Consider the following 12,216-nt stretch of genomic DNA (forward strand, 5'->3'; position numbering starts at 1 on the left):
TTATATTGATGTAGCTTAACTCATTGAGTCTTTATAGCAACCCTATAAAGTAAGTACTTTTATTACTCTAATTTAATCAGTTAAGAGACTTCAAGAAACCAAGTCTCTGACAACGTGAAGTTTGACTTCTAACTCTGTTTAAGTTTAGTGCTGTATTATAAACTGTCATTTCGTAAGAGTCTAGTCAGATCTCTTCTTCGCTCTCTTAGCGCATGTCAAACTTACATAGAGCGCCGTCACTGCCCCGCTTGCACTCTCTGCTCTTCCATGCAAGTCTAAAACTCCAGTACAGACTTTGCAACAACTGAGGTTACAGAGGACTAGCAGAGTACTGTAACTGAGTCTCCAGATTCCGACCTGCATGCTGGCCGCTGGGCCTCTGGCGATTTTGGTGTACAGAGAAGTTTTAGACACTGGTCCAGTGGAAAACAAAATTGCCTTTGCTTAGGTCCCCCAACATTCTTGAAGGCGTGAAGTGTGCAGATAGGAGAATCTAAACTATGCAATATCTAGGAGTTAAAATTCAAGTTAGTTAGTTTAGCTTTTTTGTTGTTGTTGTTGTTGTTGAAAATTGTGAACACATGCAAGGAACAAGGGATAAAAATGATGGATGATACTGGGCTTGAAATTTATCTAACATTTGACTCTACACACTGTGTAGTAACATGTTGTAAGAAATAAACACTGATAAGCTTTAATGTTGCTTTAGGGACAGGGCTTCAAATGACTATTAAAATTTTCCTGGAAGGTGGTGTTGGGGAAAAAATGGCTCCTAATTAGAGGAGGCTAGTCAGGGTTTTCTCTGGGACTACATTTCTTGCTGCTCTGTGCAAAGAGTAGCCTTATTTTACTGAGCTGTTTAGGAAAAACTGCGCGTGTTTAGAATGTTTAGGTTCCCTTTCTCAGAAGATTAATACCGAATCCTCAAAAATGTCGTGACAAGCAGTGACTCACTTTAGCTCATGTCAAAACAATGTGCTTTTGTAATTTTCCCGTCCCTGGAGAAGCTATTAAACACTAAACAAAATGCCCTGGAATGAAGCTGATTGAGTGTTTTAAATTATGTACTTTTGCTTGGCTATTAGCCAGCTGTTCATAGGGAACTCTCCCTGAGCATGAAGACCTATGATCGGAGCTGACAACAATAGGAGAGTTTACAAAGAGTAAATAGCAGAGTATTTTGAGGCTAGGGGACCTCTGCTGCTTTACGTAAACAATTTATATAACTCCCCTCTTTCAACTTTTTTCTTTGTTAACTGCTGGACAGGATGCACCTATTGAATTTTCTGCACATTATCTTGTTGATGAATAGCGCATACTCCAGAAAGGACAAGAACAAGCTTAAGTCACAGGATATGTATTTGTTTCTGTATAAGTAGCAGCACACATTTTGTTACAGTGGAGCTCAGCATAATGTTGCACAAGTGTACAAAATATGTGTTGCTTTAATAATGATAAAGTGGCTTTTGCACTAATTTCCTATGCATGGTTGGCCTTTGGCCAACTATAATTACTATGTTAGGAACAAAATACTTAAATGATTATACTACTTTCACTGACCCAAGCCATCAAGAGGTACTTAGGATGTTAGATTAGACTTTGTTTGTTTTTCAAAACAAGGTTTCTCTGTGTACCTGGCTGTCTTGTAGATGGGGCTGACCTCAAACTCGGAGATCTGCCTGTCTCTGCTTCCCAAGTGCTGGGATTAAACGTGTGCATCTCCATCTCCCTGCTTAGATTGGACATTTTAAAAAGATGGTTAGTCTAAATGACCCAGCATCAGTTCCCAAGAAGCTTTTAGTACTGTGCAGCAGCTATTCTTTGAGTAGGACTTTGGGGCTCGGTCTCCTATACATGGGGATTATGAGGTTCCTCAACAGAGTTTACACCATACTCCTCATGTAAGAAAAAAGAGGAATTCCATAGACAGTTGTTGAATTGAACAGATAGACAGTCTCGCATGCTCGGTTTTTAAAAGATTCAGTTCAAAGAGAGAATTGCAAATGGTGGTGACCATGAGATAAGCTGTTGGAGAGTCTGACCCCTAGTGAGATTTGCATTCCTCATGAAAGTACTCTGAGATAAAGCATGAGTGCTTGGCGGCTATTCGAAGATGGCAAAAAGTGTGGGAGGTAGTCACATGGAAAACACCTGAAAACGTGTTAGATGCAAGGAAGGAATGTTGGACCCCATTCCGTGGTCTGGAAGAAGTTGGACAACTAAAAGGGTTAACAAGTCAACCAATGTCATGTCTGGAAGAGAGTCACACTAAATGTAAGACACTGTGATTAAAAATGTCACCTTCACGGTTTAGTTATATTCTAGGTATCTGTCCGACCGAAAAGTTTTAACATAGTGGACTTTTCACATGTGTAAAAGGAATGAAATAGGGCAACTTCCTTGTGAAGGTAGTTTAAGCACTGGAAAAACTGTAGGTGGAAAAATGGGCATGATTAAAATCTGTTGATTGCAAGCAAGCATTGAAACTTCGTGACTGGGAAAAAAAACCTTGTTCACGTTAGCCAAGACCAGCAAGAATCTGATGGCTACTAGTTGTACAATTGTTTCCATTTCCTCATCTGGGAAGGAAGTGCCTTTCCTCACAGACTAGACTGGTCTTATAATTGAGGCATAAACATGTGGGCAGCACCCTCGGCCACACTGCAGGGTCCATTCCCCTCCCTGCCCATTTCTAGCAGAGTTCTTTAGCAGCTCATGCATGTTCTTGGGCATTCATTTCTTTTTTTTTCTTTTTTCTTTTGTAATAATTTTCTTTTCTATATTCTTTGTTTATATTCCAAATGATTTCCCCTTTCCCGGATCCCCTCTCCCCACATGTCCCATAAACCTTCTTCTCTCCATCCCTTCTCCAATCACCTCCCTCCTTTTTCTCTGTCCTTATATTCCCCTCCAATGCTAGATCAATCCTTTCCAAGATCAGGACCCTCTCCATACTTCTTCATGGGTGTCATTTGTTATGCAATTTGTGCCTTGGGTATTCAGGGCTTCTGCGCTAATTAATATCCACTTATCAGAGATTGCATTCCATGTGTATTCTTTTGTGATTGGGTTACCTCACTTAGGATGATATTTTCCAGATCAAACCATTTGCCTAAAAATTTTGTGAATTCATTGTTTCTAATTGCTGAGTAGTATTCCATTGTGTAAATATACCACATTTTCTGTATCCATTCCTCCTTTGAGGGGCATCTGGGTTCTTTCCAGCTTCTGGCTATTATAAATAAGGCTGCTATGAACATAATGGAGCATGTGTCTTTATTGCATGCTGGGGAATCCTTTGGGTATATGCCCAGCAGAGGTATAGCAGGGTCTAAACAAAGAATTTTCACCTGAAGAAATTCAGATGGCCGAGAGGCACCTTAAGAAGTGCTCAACATCATTAGTCATTAGGGAAATGCAGATCAAAACAACCCTGAGATTTCACCTTACACCAGTCAGAATGGCTAAGGTCAAAAACTCAGGAGACAGCAGGTGTTGGCGAGGATGTGGAGAAAGAGGAACACTCCTCTACTGCTGGTGGGGCTGTAAGATGGTACAACCACTTTGGAAATCAGTCTGGAAGTTCCTCAGAAAACTGGACATGAGACTTACGGGCATTCATTTCTTAATCCATAAAACTTTGCTGATAAACATACCTAGTGTTATTTTGAAGAAGAAGAAGAAGAAGAAGAAGAAGAAGAAGAAGAAGAAGAAGAAGAAGAAGAAGAAGAAGAAGAAGAAGAAGAAGAAGAAGAAGAAAAGCAGTAAGCTGTCACCTCCCTCCCTTTCTCTGTTTGTGTGTACATACAAATATAAATCTGAAAACGTATGTCCAGTTTTAAAGTCTTGGTCATATTGGGTTGGTAGTCTAAAAATTAAATTTATAAAACAAATTAATTGATTGATATGTAAGGCAAAATATCCATGCATCTTCATAGATTCTTGTGTATAACATTCTTTGTAGATACCAAAAGAGGCCCTGGATTGATTGGAGCAGTGTTCTGACACGCCCCCCCCCCAGGGTGTTCTTGCAAAAACAAAACAAACAACAAACTAAGATGCTTCACATGGAAGTACTGCGCCACTCTTTTCCCAGGTCGAGAGAATGTTGGAGTCAAGTCTCCTGCTGCCTCATTTACTTGTACTAATTTTTCATAAATGAACAAATCTTCATTTGGTAATAGAAAAATATGGCCTTAAGTAATAGAAAACAAGCCTGAGCTAATTGAGTTAAGCAAGATCCTTGGCTACGAACAGTAACTGGAGATATGCATCTTGTTTTCCTAAGCAAATGCTCATTCCGAAATCTAACTGGCCCTTAATTTGCTTACCTGCTTTGAGCTGTCCAGCTTTCCGAGTTGCACTACAGTCCTGGCAGCAGTGTGTGTGTGTGGGGGGGGGGGGTATGTTTTTCTTATTAATGTTCTTAATGACTGGTACGTGGCTTTTATTCCCACAGTAAACAAAGGGCTGCAGAGGCAGTAGACCATACTGTTTTATCATTAGAATGTGTTTATTTTGTTATTTTTCACCATCTGTAGTTTGGTACCTAATCTTAGAATGAATCTTTCAATGGGAAAGAAAAAACATAGTGTTTCAGTCCAGTATTTGTGACTACTTTAGGTAATGCTACCTACATGGTAACAGTTTTCGTTTGTTGGTTTTGTAGTCTTGTCTTTTGTTTTCTTTTGTTTTGTTTTTATTTCTATAAGGCAGTATTTTAGGTCCTAGAATTTTTTAATGACTAAATTTCAATTTCAATATGTTTTTATAAAATTGTACATCCATTAATATAAGTAGCAGAACCCTCTATATTATTTTTTTTTTAATATGGCTATCTTCTTCCTATGCCAAACCTAGGCGCAGGCCACACATTTCTGTCATATTTAAAGTTTTTTCTTTTTGTAATCGTTTCCTGATCTGTCGTCAACCTTGGGTTCATGCTTAACTCCCCTCCACTGTGGTCACGCCTCTGCCCCCACCTCTCCCCCGCCTCTCACCCCTATGGTCTCCTCCATGACTTGGCTCCCTTGTGTCATGGCTGGCTTCCACACCTCAGTCTCACAAGTCACATTCCCTTCAGTTTCCCTGCATCCACAAGTTACAGACCCCTGTCTTCCTTTCCTAGCAAATCTCTTCCATTGGTCCTGCCCACATCTTCCCCAGCCTCTTTGGATGAAAGTCTAGTCTCACAGCTTGCCATCCAGATGAGATTCTCCACAGCAGTGTGGTGGGTACCTTCATTATCACGTCTGACAGGTTTTCTTCGATATCTTTGTCCCTTTCTGTGCCATTTACAAGGTTGAGTGCCTTAATTTTTTTTTTCTTTTGGCTTCTTAATCATACCTCATAGTGCAATCCTTCCCTTACACCAAAGCCTCGTCTCTTCAGACTCTGCCCCATGACTCTTGTGTGACTTCATAAACACTGGCCTCCAAATCTGTTGTATAGACTCTGCTATTTCTTACTGTCTGACCGTGCTCCTGCCACCGTCACAGCACAGGTATCTGTTCCCTGTCCTGCTCCCTCTTCCGCCCTCATCCAGACGGAGTAAGCCTGCCCCTCCATGCTCAAGATCCCAAGGCTTTGCCATCAGCCTTTGCCCACCCACCTTGGTCTCACCCATGTGTGCACTCCTGGATGTCTCAGGGTTCCTTCACCACACCACTCCAAAGCTGAACTCAGGTGCCCTCCATAGTGTCCGGCTGCTGTTAGGAATCCTCCAGATTGTAGAGTTCAGGCAATTCTGTACGCCCTAATCTTAGAATGGGGAGCAGAGACTTTTTTTTTTAAACCTTTCAGTTTCTATCTGCTTTCCTTTTTTGGAAGTAACCAACATTTTGACCTCTGTTAGATTATTTCTGTCTGTTTTGGAAGGAAGGTCAGTGGACTCATGGTAATGGAATGACGTGTCTATGAATAGACTTTACAGTCTCTAGAAATGTATGCAAGCTCTACTTGTGATACTTTCTCTTAAAGTAAAGTAAAGACATTTAGTAATGTCTTTTTTAAGACAAAGTCTCATTTTCTAGTTCAGGCTAGCCCGGAATTCACTAGCTCAGGTTAACCCGATAGTCTTGGCAACCAAGCTTCCTGAGGGCTCAGATTATAAGTATGAGCCATACACCTGGATTCCAGTGCTCATTCTGGTAGGGCTGAGTGCACTTTGGGCTTTTGTTTTGCTTTTTGGTGGTTTAAGTTGGGTTCGACTTTTCCATTTGCAGTGCTAGGGTAGCGCCTAGGGCTTTGTTCATGCAGAGGAAGAACTCTAGCACAACAGAGCTGTTACAAGCCTGTATTCTAATGTTCATGCAGAGAATTAACAACACTGAGCTCACTGTTTATATTTTTATTTGCATATCCTCTTTCATAAGGCACCTCTTCAAATCTTTGCTTTTTTATATTGGGTTATTAGTCTTGTTATGTTACTGCTTTGCAGGTGCTGTTTACATATTCTGAATTTTTTGTTGGTTGTATATTTTCAAGTAGATATTTTCTTCCAATCTGGTTTTTGTCTTTTTATCCTATTATTTTAGTGTTTTATCAAATATAATTTACTAATTTAATGAAGTACATTTTTATTCTCTTATAAGTGATAATTTTATGTCCTTTTGAGTTGAATCCCTGGACCCCACATAGTATCAAGCGAGAACAGTGCCCAGAAGTGGTCTGTATCCATTAGATACTACACTATGACATCCACCCCTACCCCACCCCCACAAATCCCACCTCCACCAAAATAGGTTCTGCTCATCAGATTGCCTCTGTTGTGTTCACCTTCTGTAACATCACTCCTGCAGAGGTGTGTCTTGATACTAGCTGCTGACATATTGTGACAGTGACCTCATCTGGCCCTGCATTAACAAGACTGGCTTGACCATTGTATAGTAAGGAGGAGGACTGTGTGGAGAGATCCCATTGCTATTCCAGGCAGATGATTTGACTTAGACAACTATTCGACAGCTGGCCTCACTCATGTTCTCCTGGCATCTTGAAGGAACATCTGAACCATATTTGAAATGCCATTGTACTGGCACCTCTGACCACCACCGTTGGAAATGTGCTTGGTCATGTTTAGGAGCTCGCCTGGACATGTGCAATTCTATATATCTTTTCTGGCAAACATGGTCACAGGTTGGGGAACTACTGCAGAGAAAGGGTTAAAAGCACTTAGGTTAGGAATTGCACCTTAGGCCTACTTTCCTGTACAGTGGCTAACAGTGTGACCTTGGGCAAGTTCCTCGTGGTCCTGAGAATGATTGAGAGTATCTGTGGACAATAATAGCACCAACCTCAGAGAGCTGCTGTGTGGACTAAATGAGGTAACTCGGCTCATCGCAGGAGTGTTTGGAGCCCACTGTAACTGTTGCTGTTACCACTGTTAGAACTCGTTATCTGCTTCTTCTAAGGGATCTTTTTATTGTTGTTGTGTAAAATATACAAAATAGAATCTACTAACTCTACAAAAACAAAAATAAATCCCATTCTTTGTTTTTAATCGCTGTTGAGATGAGAGCTTACTGTTATGTGAGCAAACCTCCTGAGTGCTCGAAGCAGGGTCAGGCGCCCCAGAGCATTGGACTCTGCTCTTCTGCCTCCTCTTCCTAAGTGCACAGACTGCAGGCGGAAGGTGCTGTGCTGGACTTAGCCTGGGGCCCAGGGCCTCACATGCTAAGCAAGCACACCACCAGCTGAGCTGTGTTCTAGCCCTTAATGCTCTGTGTGAGATACTCTGAGCCTTTTCCTCTACTATGTCAAAAAAAAATAATAATGGGAAACTGTTTCTGTGTGCAAGCAGCACTGTTGCAGAGAACTTGGGGATTCTCTACATTCTCTGACTGTTGCAGAACTTAGAAAGCCAGCGCTCTATGGTGACATTTCCGAAACACGGTGATGGTTAGAGTGGCATAGTTTGGGAACAGAGAGGTAAAGCTTGGGTGAGAAGAATGCTGAGCAACATATGTGACCCTTCAGCATCTTCTCGGGAACCCACTTCCTTATCTGACTCAGCACCAAGCCCAGAGTGAAAGAGAAGGTGCTTAGGGCTAGGTTTGGGTGTGGTGGTGAAACCTACAGAATAACACTTATTTTATATTTGTGTGTGTGCACGTGAAAGTGCACATGCATAGGATTGTGGGCAGCGTGAATGTCCTGATTAGCAGGAAGAAGTGGGGTGAGCACAGGGAAACCCACCAGTATCAAAAAGTTTAGGACCGCTCAGTTGTATCCTGATTATGTATTAGGCATTGCTCCCAAGGGTAACAAGATGATGAAAAATCACTTTGGAGCAGAAATGTGAACTCACAGCTGGGGCAGCATTTGTTTTAGGTGAAGCAGCCGTTCGTTCCCAACGGCAAGAGAGAAGAGGACAGGATGGGTTTTGGGGAAGTTTCCTTGGTACAAAGAAGCAATAATATGGCTAGCAGTGGGCTGTTAAAAGAAAAAAAAAATAACGTTTGATCCATCTTGTCATTCATCTGAAGGTTAAAAATAGGTTAAAAAGCTAATGGATGCACATGGGCACACACACACACACACACACACACACACCACTGCACATTTCTACAGTTGCTATCAGGTCAGTTAACTTAGATGACTTTGCCGAGTTCTTTTTAACATGTTTTACTGCATTTGCTTGCAGCTGCGTATTGGATTCTCAGGTTGCCTGCAAAGTAGGTGCTGAGAGTCTCGGTCTGCAGCCCTTTCCTGTTCTGTCACTGGAGTGAGCCCTTCAGACTCAGAGTTCATTTATCATTGTCAACAAGAGCTGTCGTCATCCAACAAGAGTGAATGAGAAATTTTACTTCTTTAGGCAAGGAGTCTATTGAGAGCTGAGAACTGAGATTTTAATTAAGAAAAAGGCTGATTATTTAATAGTTAAAGGCTTCAGTTTCGGATCAGCTTACGTTAATTGCTCTTTATAGTATTAAATAGTCTTAGCTATCCAAAATCCATGGAATTTTTAATAGAGTTTGTTTATATATAATTTCTGTTATTTAACTCAGATGAACTTAAATCTAGTCTAAAAACCTGTATGGATTTCAGAGCTCACAGAGGATTAAAGTCTATAAAAATTCAAATAACTTCATCCAGTGAGCATGTTTACCTTCATGTGTCATCAAACTTCTCTGGTTAGAAAACCGGTTTGGAATACACTGACTCACACTGTGGGCTGATAGAATACAAACATAGTCAGAGCTGTCTCAGCGAGCCCAGGGCAGACTGAGTTTTGTGAGCTTTGGGGGGAAATGCCCAAATCATTACCCTTCATAGTCCCAGATAAGCTTCCTGCATGAAGGTAGAGCCAAGGCCGATTGTGTCCATTTTGCAGATGGAGAGTTTCTGTCACTTGCTTTCCTCACATTGTCCAACAAACAGGGTGAACGCCATGGCCAAGGACAGGGCATAATGTCTCGGGGATGTTAGCTGAGCTGCTCTAGCGGAGGACGGGCGAGGAAGACTGAAGTGCCTCCGTGGCAGAGCTCAGACGCGTGTAACGTAGATAGATGCTCCAGTCCCTGTTTGGTTTTCATTAGCGTAGATTTCATTGCTTTTTGCTCACATGTTGCTGTAATTAGCTAATTTTGGGCCAGCCAAAAAGGATTAGGTAGCATATTACAACAGCTCCCTTTTTATGATTTAGGATAAAATGAGATTTAATTTTCCATTTGCTTCAGCCAAATGGAAATGTATTTCTCCAGTCCCACTTTGCCATAGAGTCGTTATCAGGAAGTTGTGCAGTAACGGGATGGCATACGTGGGATCCATTTTTAATGAGCTCTGCTTATAATTTTGTTCTGATTGTTAATCTTGTTGTTGTTACTATTCTTAGATTCTCTCCAACTTTGGCTTTAGATACTTAAAATGCAATTATTTGTATATACTGTGGAATACAAATTGGGGTGTCAGGTTGAGACTTTTGTGTATGGTATGAGTTCAGAATAAAGAGAAAACTCAGGTTTATGGCATACAGCCTAATGTGTGTCCATCCTCAAGGGACAACAGTATTTCACAAACTGCCTTTCTTACTTCCTTTGTACCTGTGGGTATAATTTCTGCCAGCTAAGTGCCTTCAAGCTAATTGCTTCGTGCCAGAAGGCCTTCACACTTACTCCTGTGGAACAAATTCCCTCTAAATCAACCCTTCTCAGCCTTTCACAGGGGTTGCCTTACCATCCGCATATCAGATATTTACATTAAGACTCATAACAGTAGCAAAATTAGTTGTGAAGTAGCAATGAACGTAATTTATGGTTGGGGGTGACCACAGCATGAGCATTAGGAAGGTTAAGAACCACTGGTCTAAATTCTTTAGAATTTTATCAGTAAGCTGTCTCCTCTCTGCTCTCCCTCTCCTTTCCTCTCCTTTTCTTCCCTCCCTTTATTCCTCTTCCCATCTCTCCTCTTTCTTGTGTTCCCTTTTCCCCTTCCTTCCCTCCCTCCTTTCCTTCTTAACTTCCTGTCTTCCAACAGAGTTGCGTGAATACCAGGCTGATCTTGAGTTCACTGTGTAGCCAAGGATCCTCCTGTGTGCGCTTGCCTCCCACGCACCAGGATGTTGGTTTGTGTCACAGTGACCTGTACCTACAGGTGCTATGGGTGGAGCCTAGGGACTCATGCATGGAGGGCAAAGTAGCCTTCCTACTGAGGGCCACTGCCAGCCCAGTAAGGGTTCCTTTTAAATACACACCCACAGACCTATTAACATAGACTTTGCCTTCTCTCTCTTCCTTCTTAAGTGTCCTCAAATCACGATTCAGACAAAGCAGGTTCAGTGTATACTTGCTAATAATCCCAGCACTCAGTGTCTCAAGTCAAGGCCACTGCAGAGGAAGACCTTGTCAGAACAGAATAAGAAAAGATGTAGAGAGTTCATGCACTAAACTTGTGGGAATGTCTAAATTTATTTAACATTGTTTATCCCCTCTCTGTTTGTCCCTTGTATTTGTTACACAACGCTGTCGTGTAGAATCCTCACAATGTTGCCTGTGCCCTGTGATCCCATCCTGTGGTTTTGATTGTTGAACTCTTCAGGCAGTGAGACTGTGGAGATTTTATATGTATATTTGCTCAGATTTGAAGCAGTGTAATGTTTCTTGTGCATATAGTCTCCTTTCTGCATGTTTTCCTTTATGTAAGTATATTTCCATGTTTATTAGGGTACATAGTTCCTTGACTATCATATTTTCCTAGAACCCCAAATTTTAAAATATAAAATGCAAAACAGAGTTAGGCATTCCTTATTTTTAATGAAAGATCACAGAAAATATATCTCACTCTCAAAAACCCTGGTCATGTCACTTCTGAAACTGTTGCCTGCTTGACCCGTAGCTCAGTTATTTCAGGGTATTTTTGAGACATCCATGGACGTGTATGAACATGATAAACATGGAGGGAAAGCAGGACGAGCTGGCAGCAGCAATGGAGTCAGATTGGTTCACTGAGGACTCTCACGTGGTCCTGTTTGCTCATCCCTCTCCTCACCAGAGCCTGGTGCCACAGTCCCGTGAACAGATACTAAATGCTTTGGGTTTCTCTCCTTGATTTCAGTGTAACAGGATGGGCAGTGTATGAGGCACTGCTGGCTCACCTGCTTAGCTGCGCTGGGCATCTTTTGACCTGTTTTCTTCATTATCTGGAAATAATCTTGACTGTGAACTCATTTAAACGTGTGATGTGAAAACATGCTTATATTTGAATATCAATAAGATGAATTAGACTTGTGTATAATTTGCCATGTGTGTAATCCACACCAATTGAATTATTACAGGAGGAATGTGATGATTTGGTCCTTAAATCTCATACAGGGAAACCAAGCAGGTTTGTTAGAATCATGACAGGTCAGTAGTACATATTGTTTACTACTGGCAAATATGTCACTTTCTAGGAAAAGTGAGCTGGGATCCTGGATTTGGCCTTAAACGGTTTGATGTAGAATCTGTAAAATAGTGGAGACTTTTCAGCCTTTCAGAGAAGGACCAACAGAAGTGGTATTTGGGAGGGCTACGGATGCGAGATGTAAAGCCTGAATATGGTGGAGAACGGGACTGGGAATTTACTGAAATCATATTAACAAGATCAGAATGCTCGTTTCAGAAAAAGGTTATAATCTTTAAGTGTGTTTTTGATGATGTATTAGGGTTTTTCCTCAATAAATAACTCTTCAGAAATCAAAGCCCAAGTCAGTGGGAAAGTCTGATTCATCTTATTGACATT

At 41.3% G+C, this 12,216-nt stretch overlaps 3 protein-coding genes across 6 annotated transcripts in view; 1 reads left to right on the plus strand and 2 right to left on the minus strand.

The window, feature by feature from the left end:
• The window catches only part of Filip1l (filamin A interacting protein 1 like), a 43,363-nt gene extending 37,619 nt beyond the window's left edge, over positions 1-5,744 (minus strand). Inside the window, exon 1 of one of the 2 annotated variants that reach the window (XM_052159230.1) lies at positions 5,623-5,744. The gene's annotated coding sequence lies outside the window, so the exon portion shown is untranslated. Of the gene's footprint in view, positions 1-5,611 lie in introns of both variants that reach the window. The other variant, XM_052159232.1, reaches the window with a different exon arrangement.
• Positions 1-12,216, plus strand: part of Cmss1 (cms1 ribosomal small subunit homolog) — a 311,896-nt gene that overhangs the window by 63,126 nt on the left and 236,554 nt on the right. The gene's annotated exons all lie outside the window — the stretch shown is intronic.
• LOC127666360 (filamin A-interacting protein 1-like) overlaps positions 1-12,216 on the minus strand; it is an 82,389-nt gene that overhangs the window by 54,834 nt on the left and 15,339 nt on the right. The gene's annotated exons all lie outside the window — the stretch shown is intronic.

This window comes from Apodemus sylvaticus, chromosome 15 (genome assembly GCF_947179515.1).
Source record: "Apodemus sylvaticus chromosome 15, mApoSyl1.1, whole genome shotgun sequence".
Taxonomy (NCBI): Eukaryota; Metazoa; Chordata; class Mammalia; order Rodentia; family Muridae; genus Apodemus; species Apodemus sylvaticus.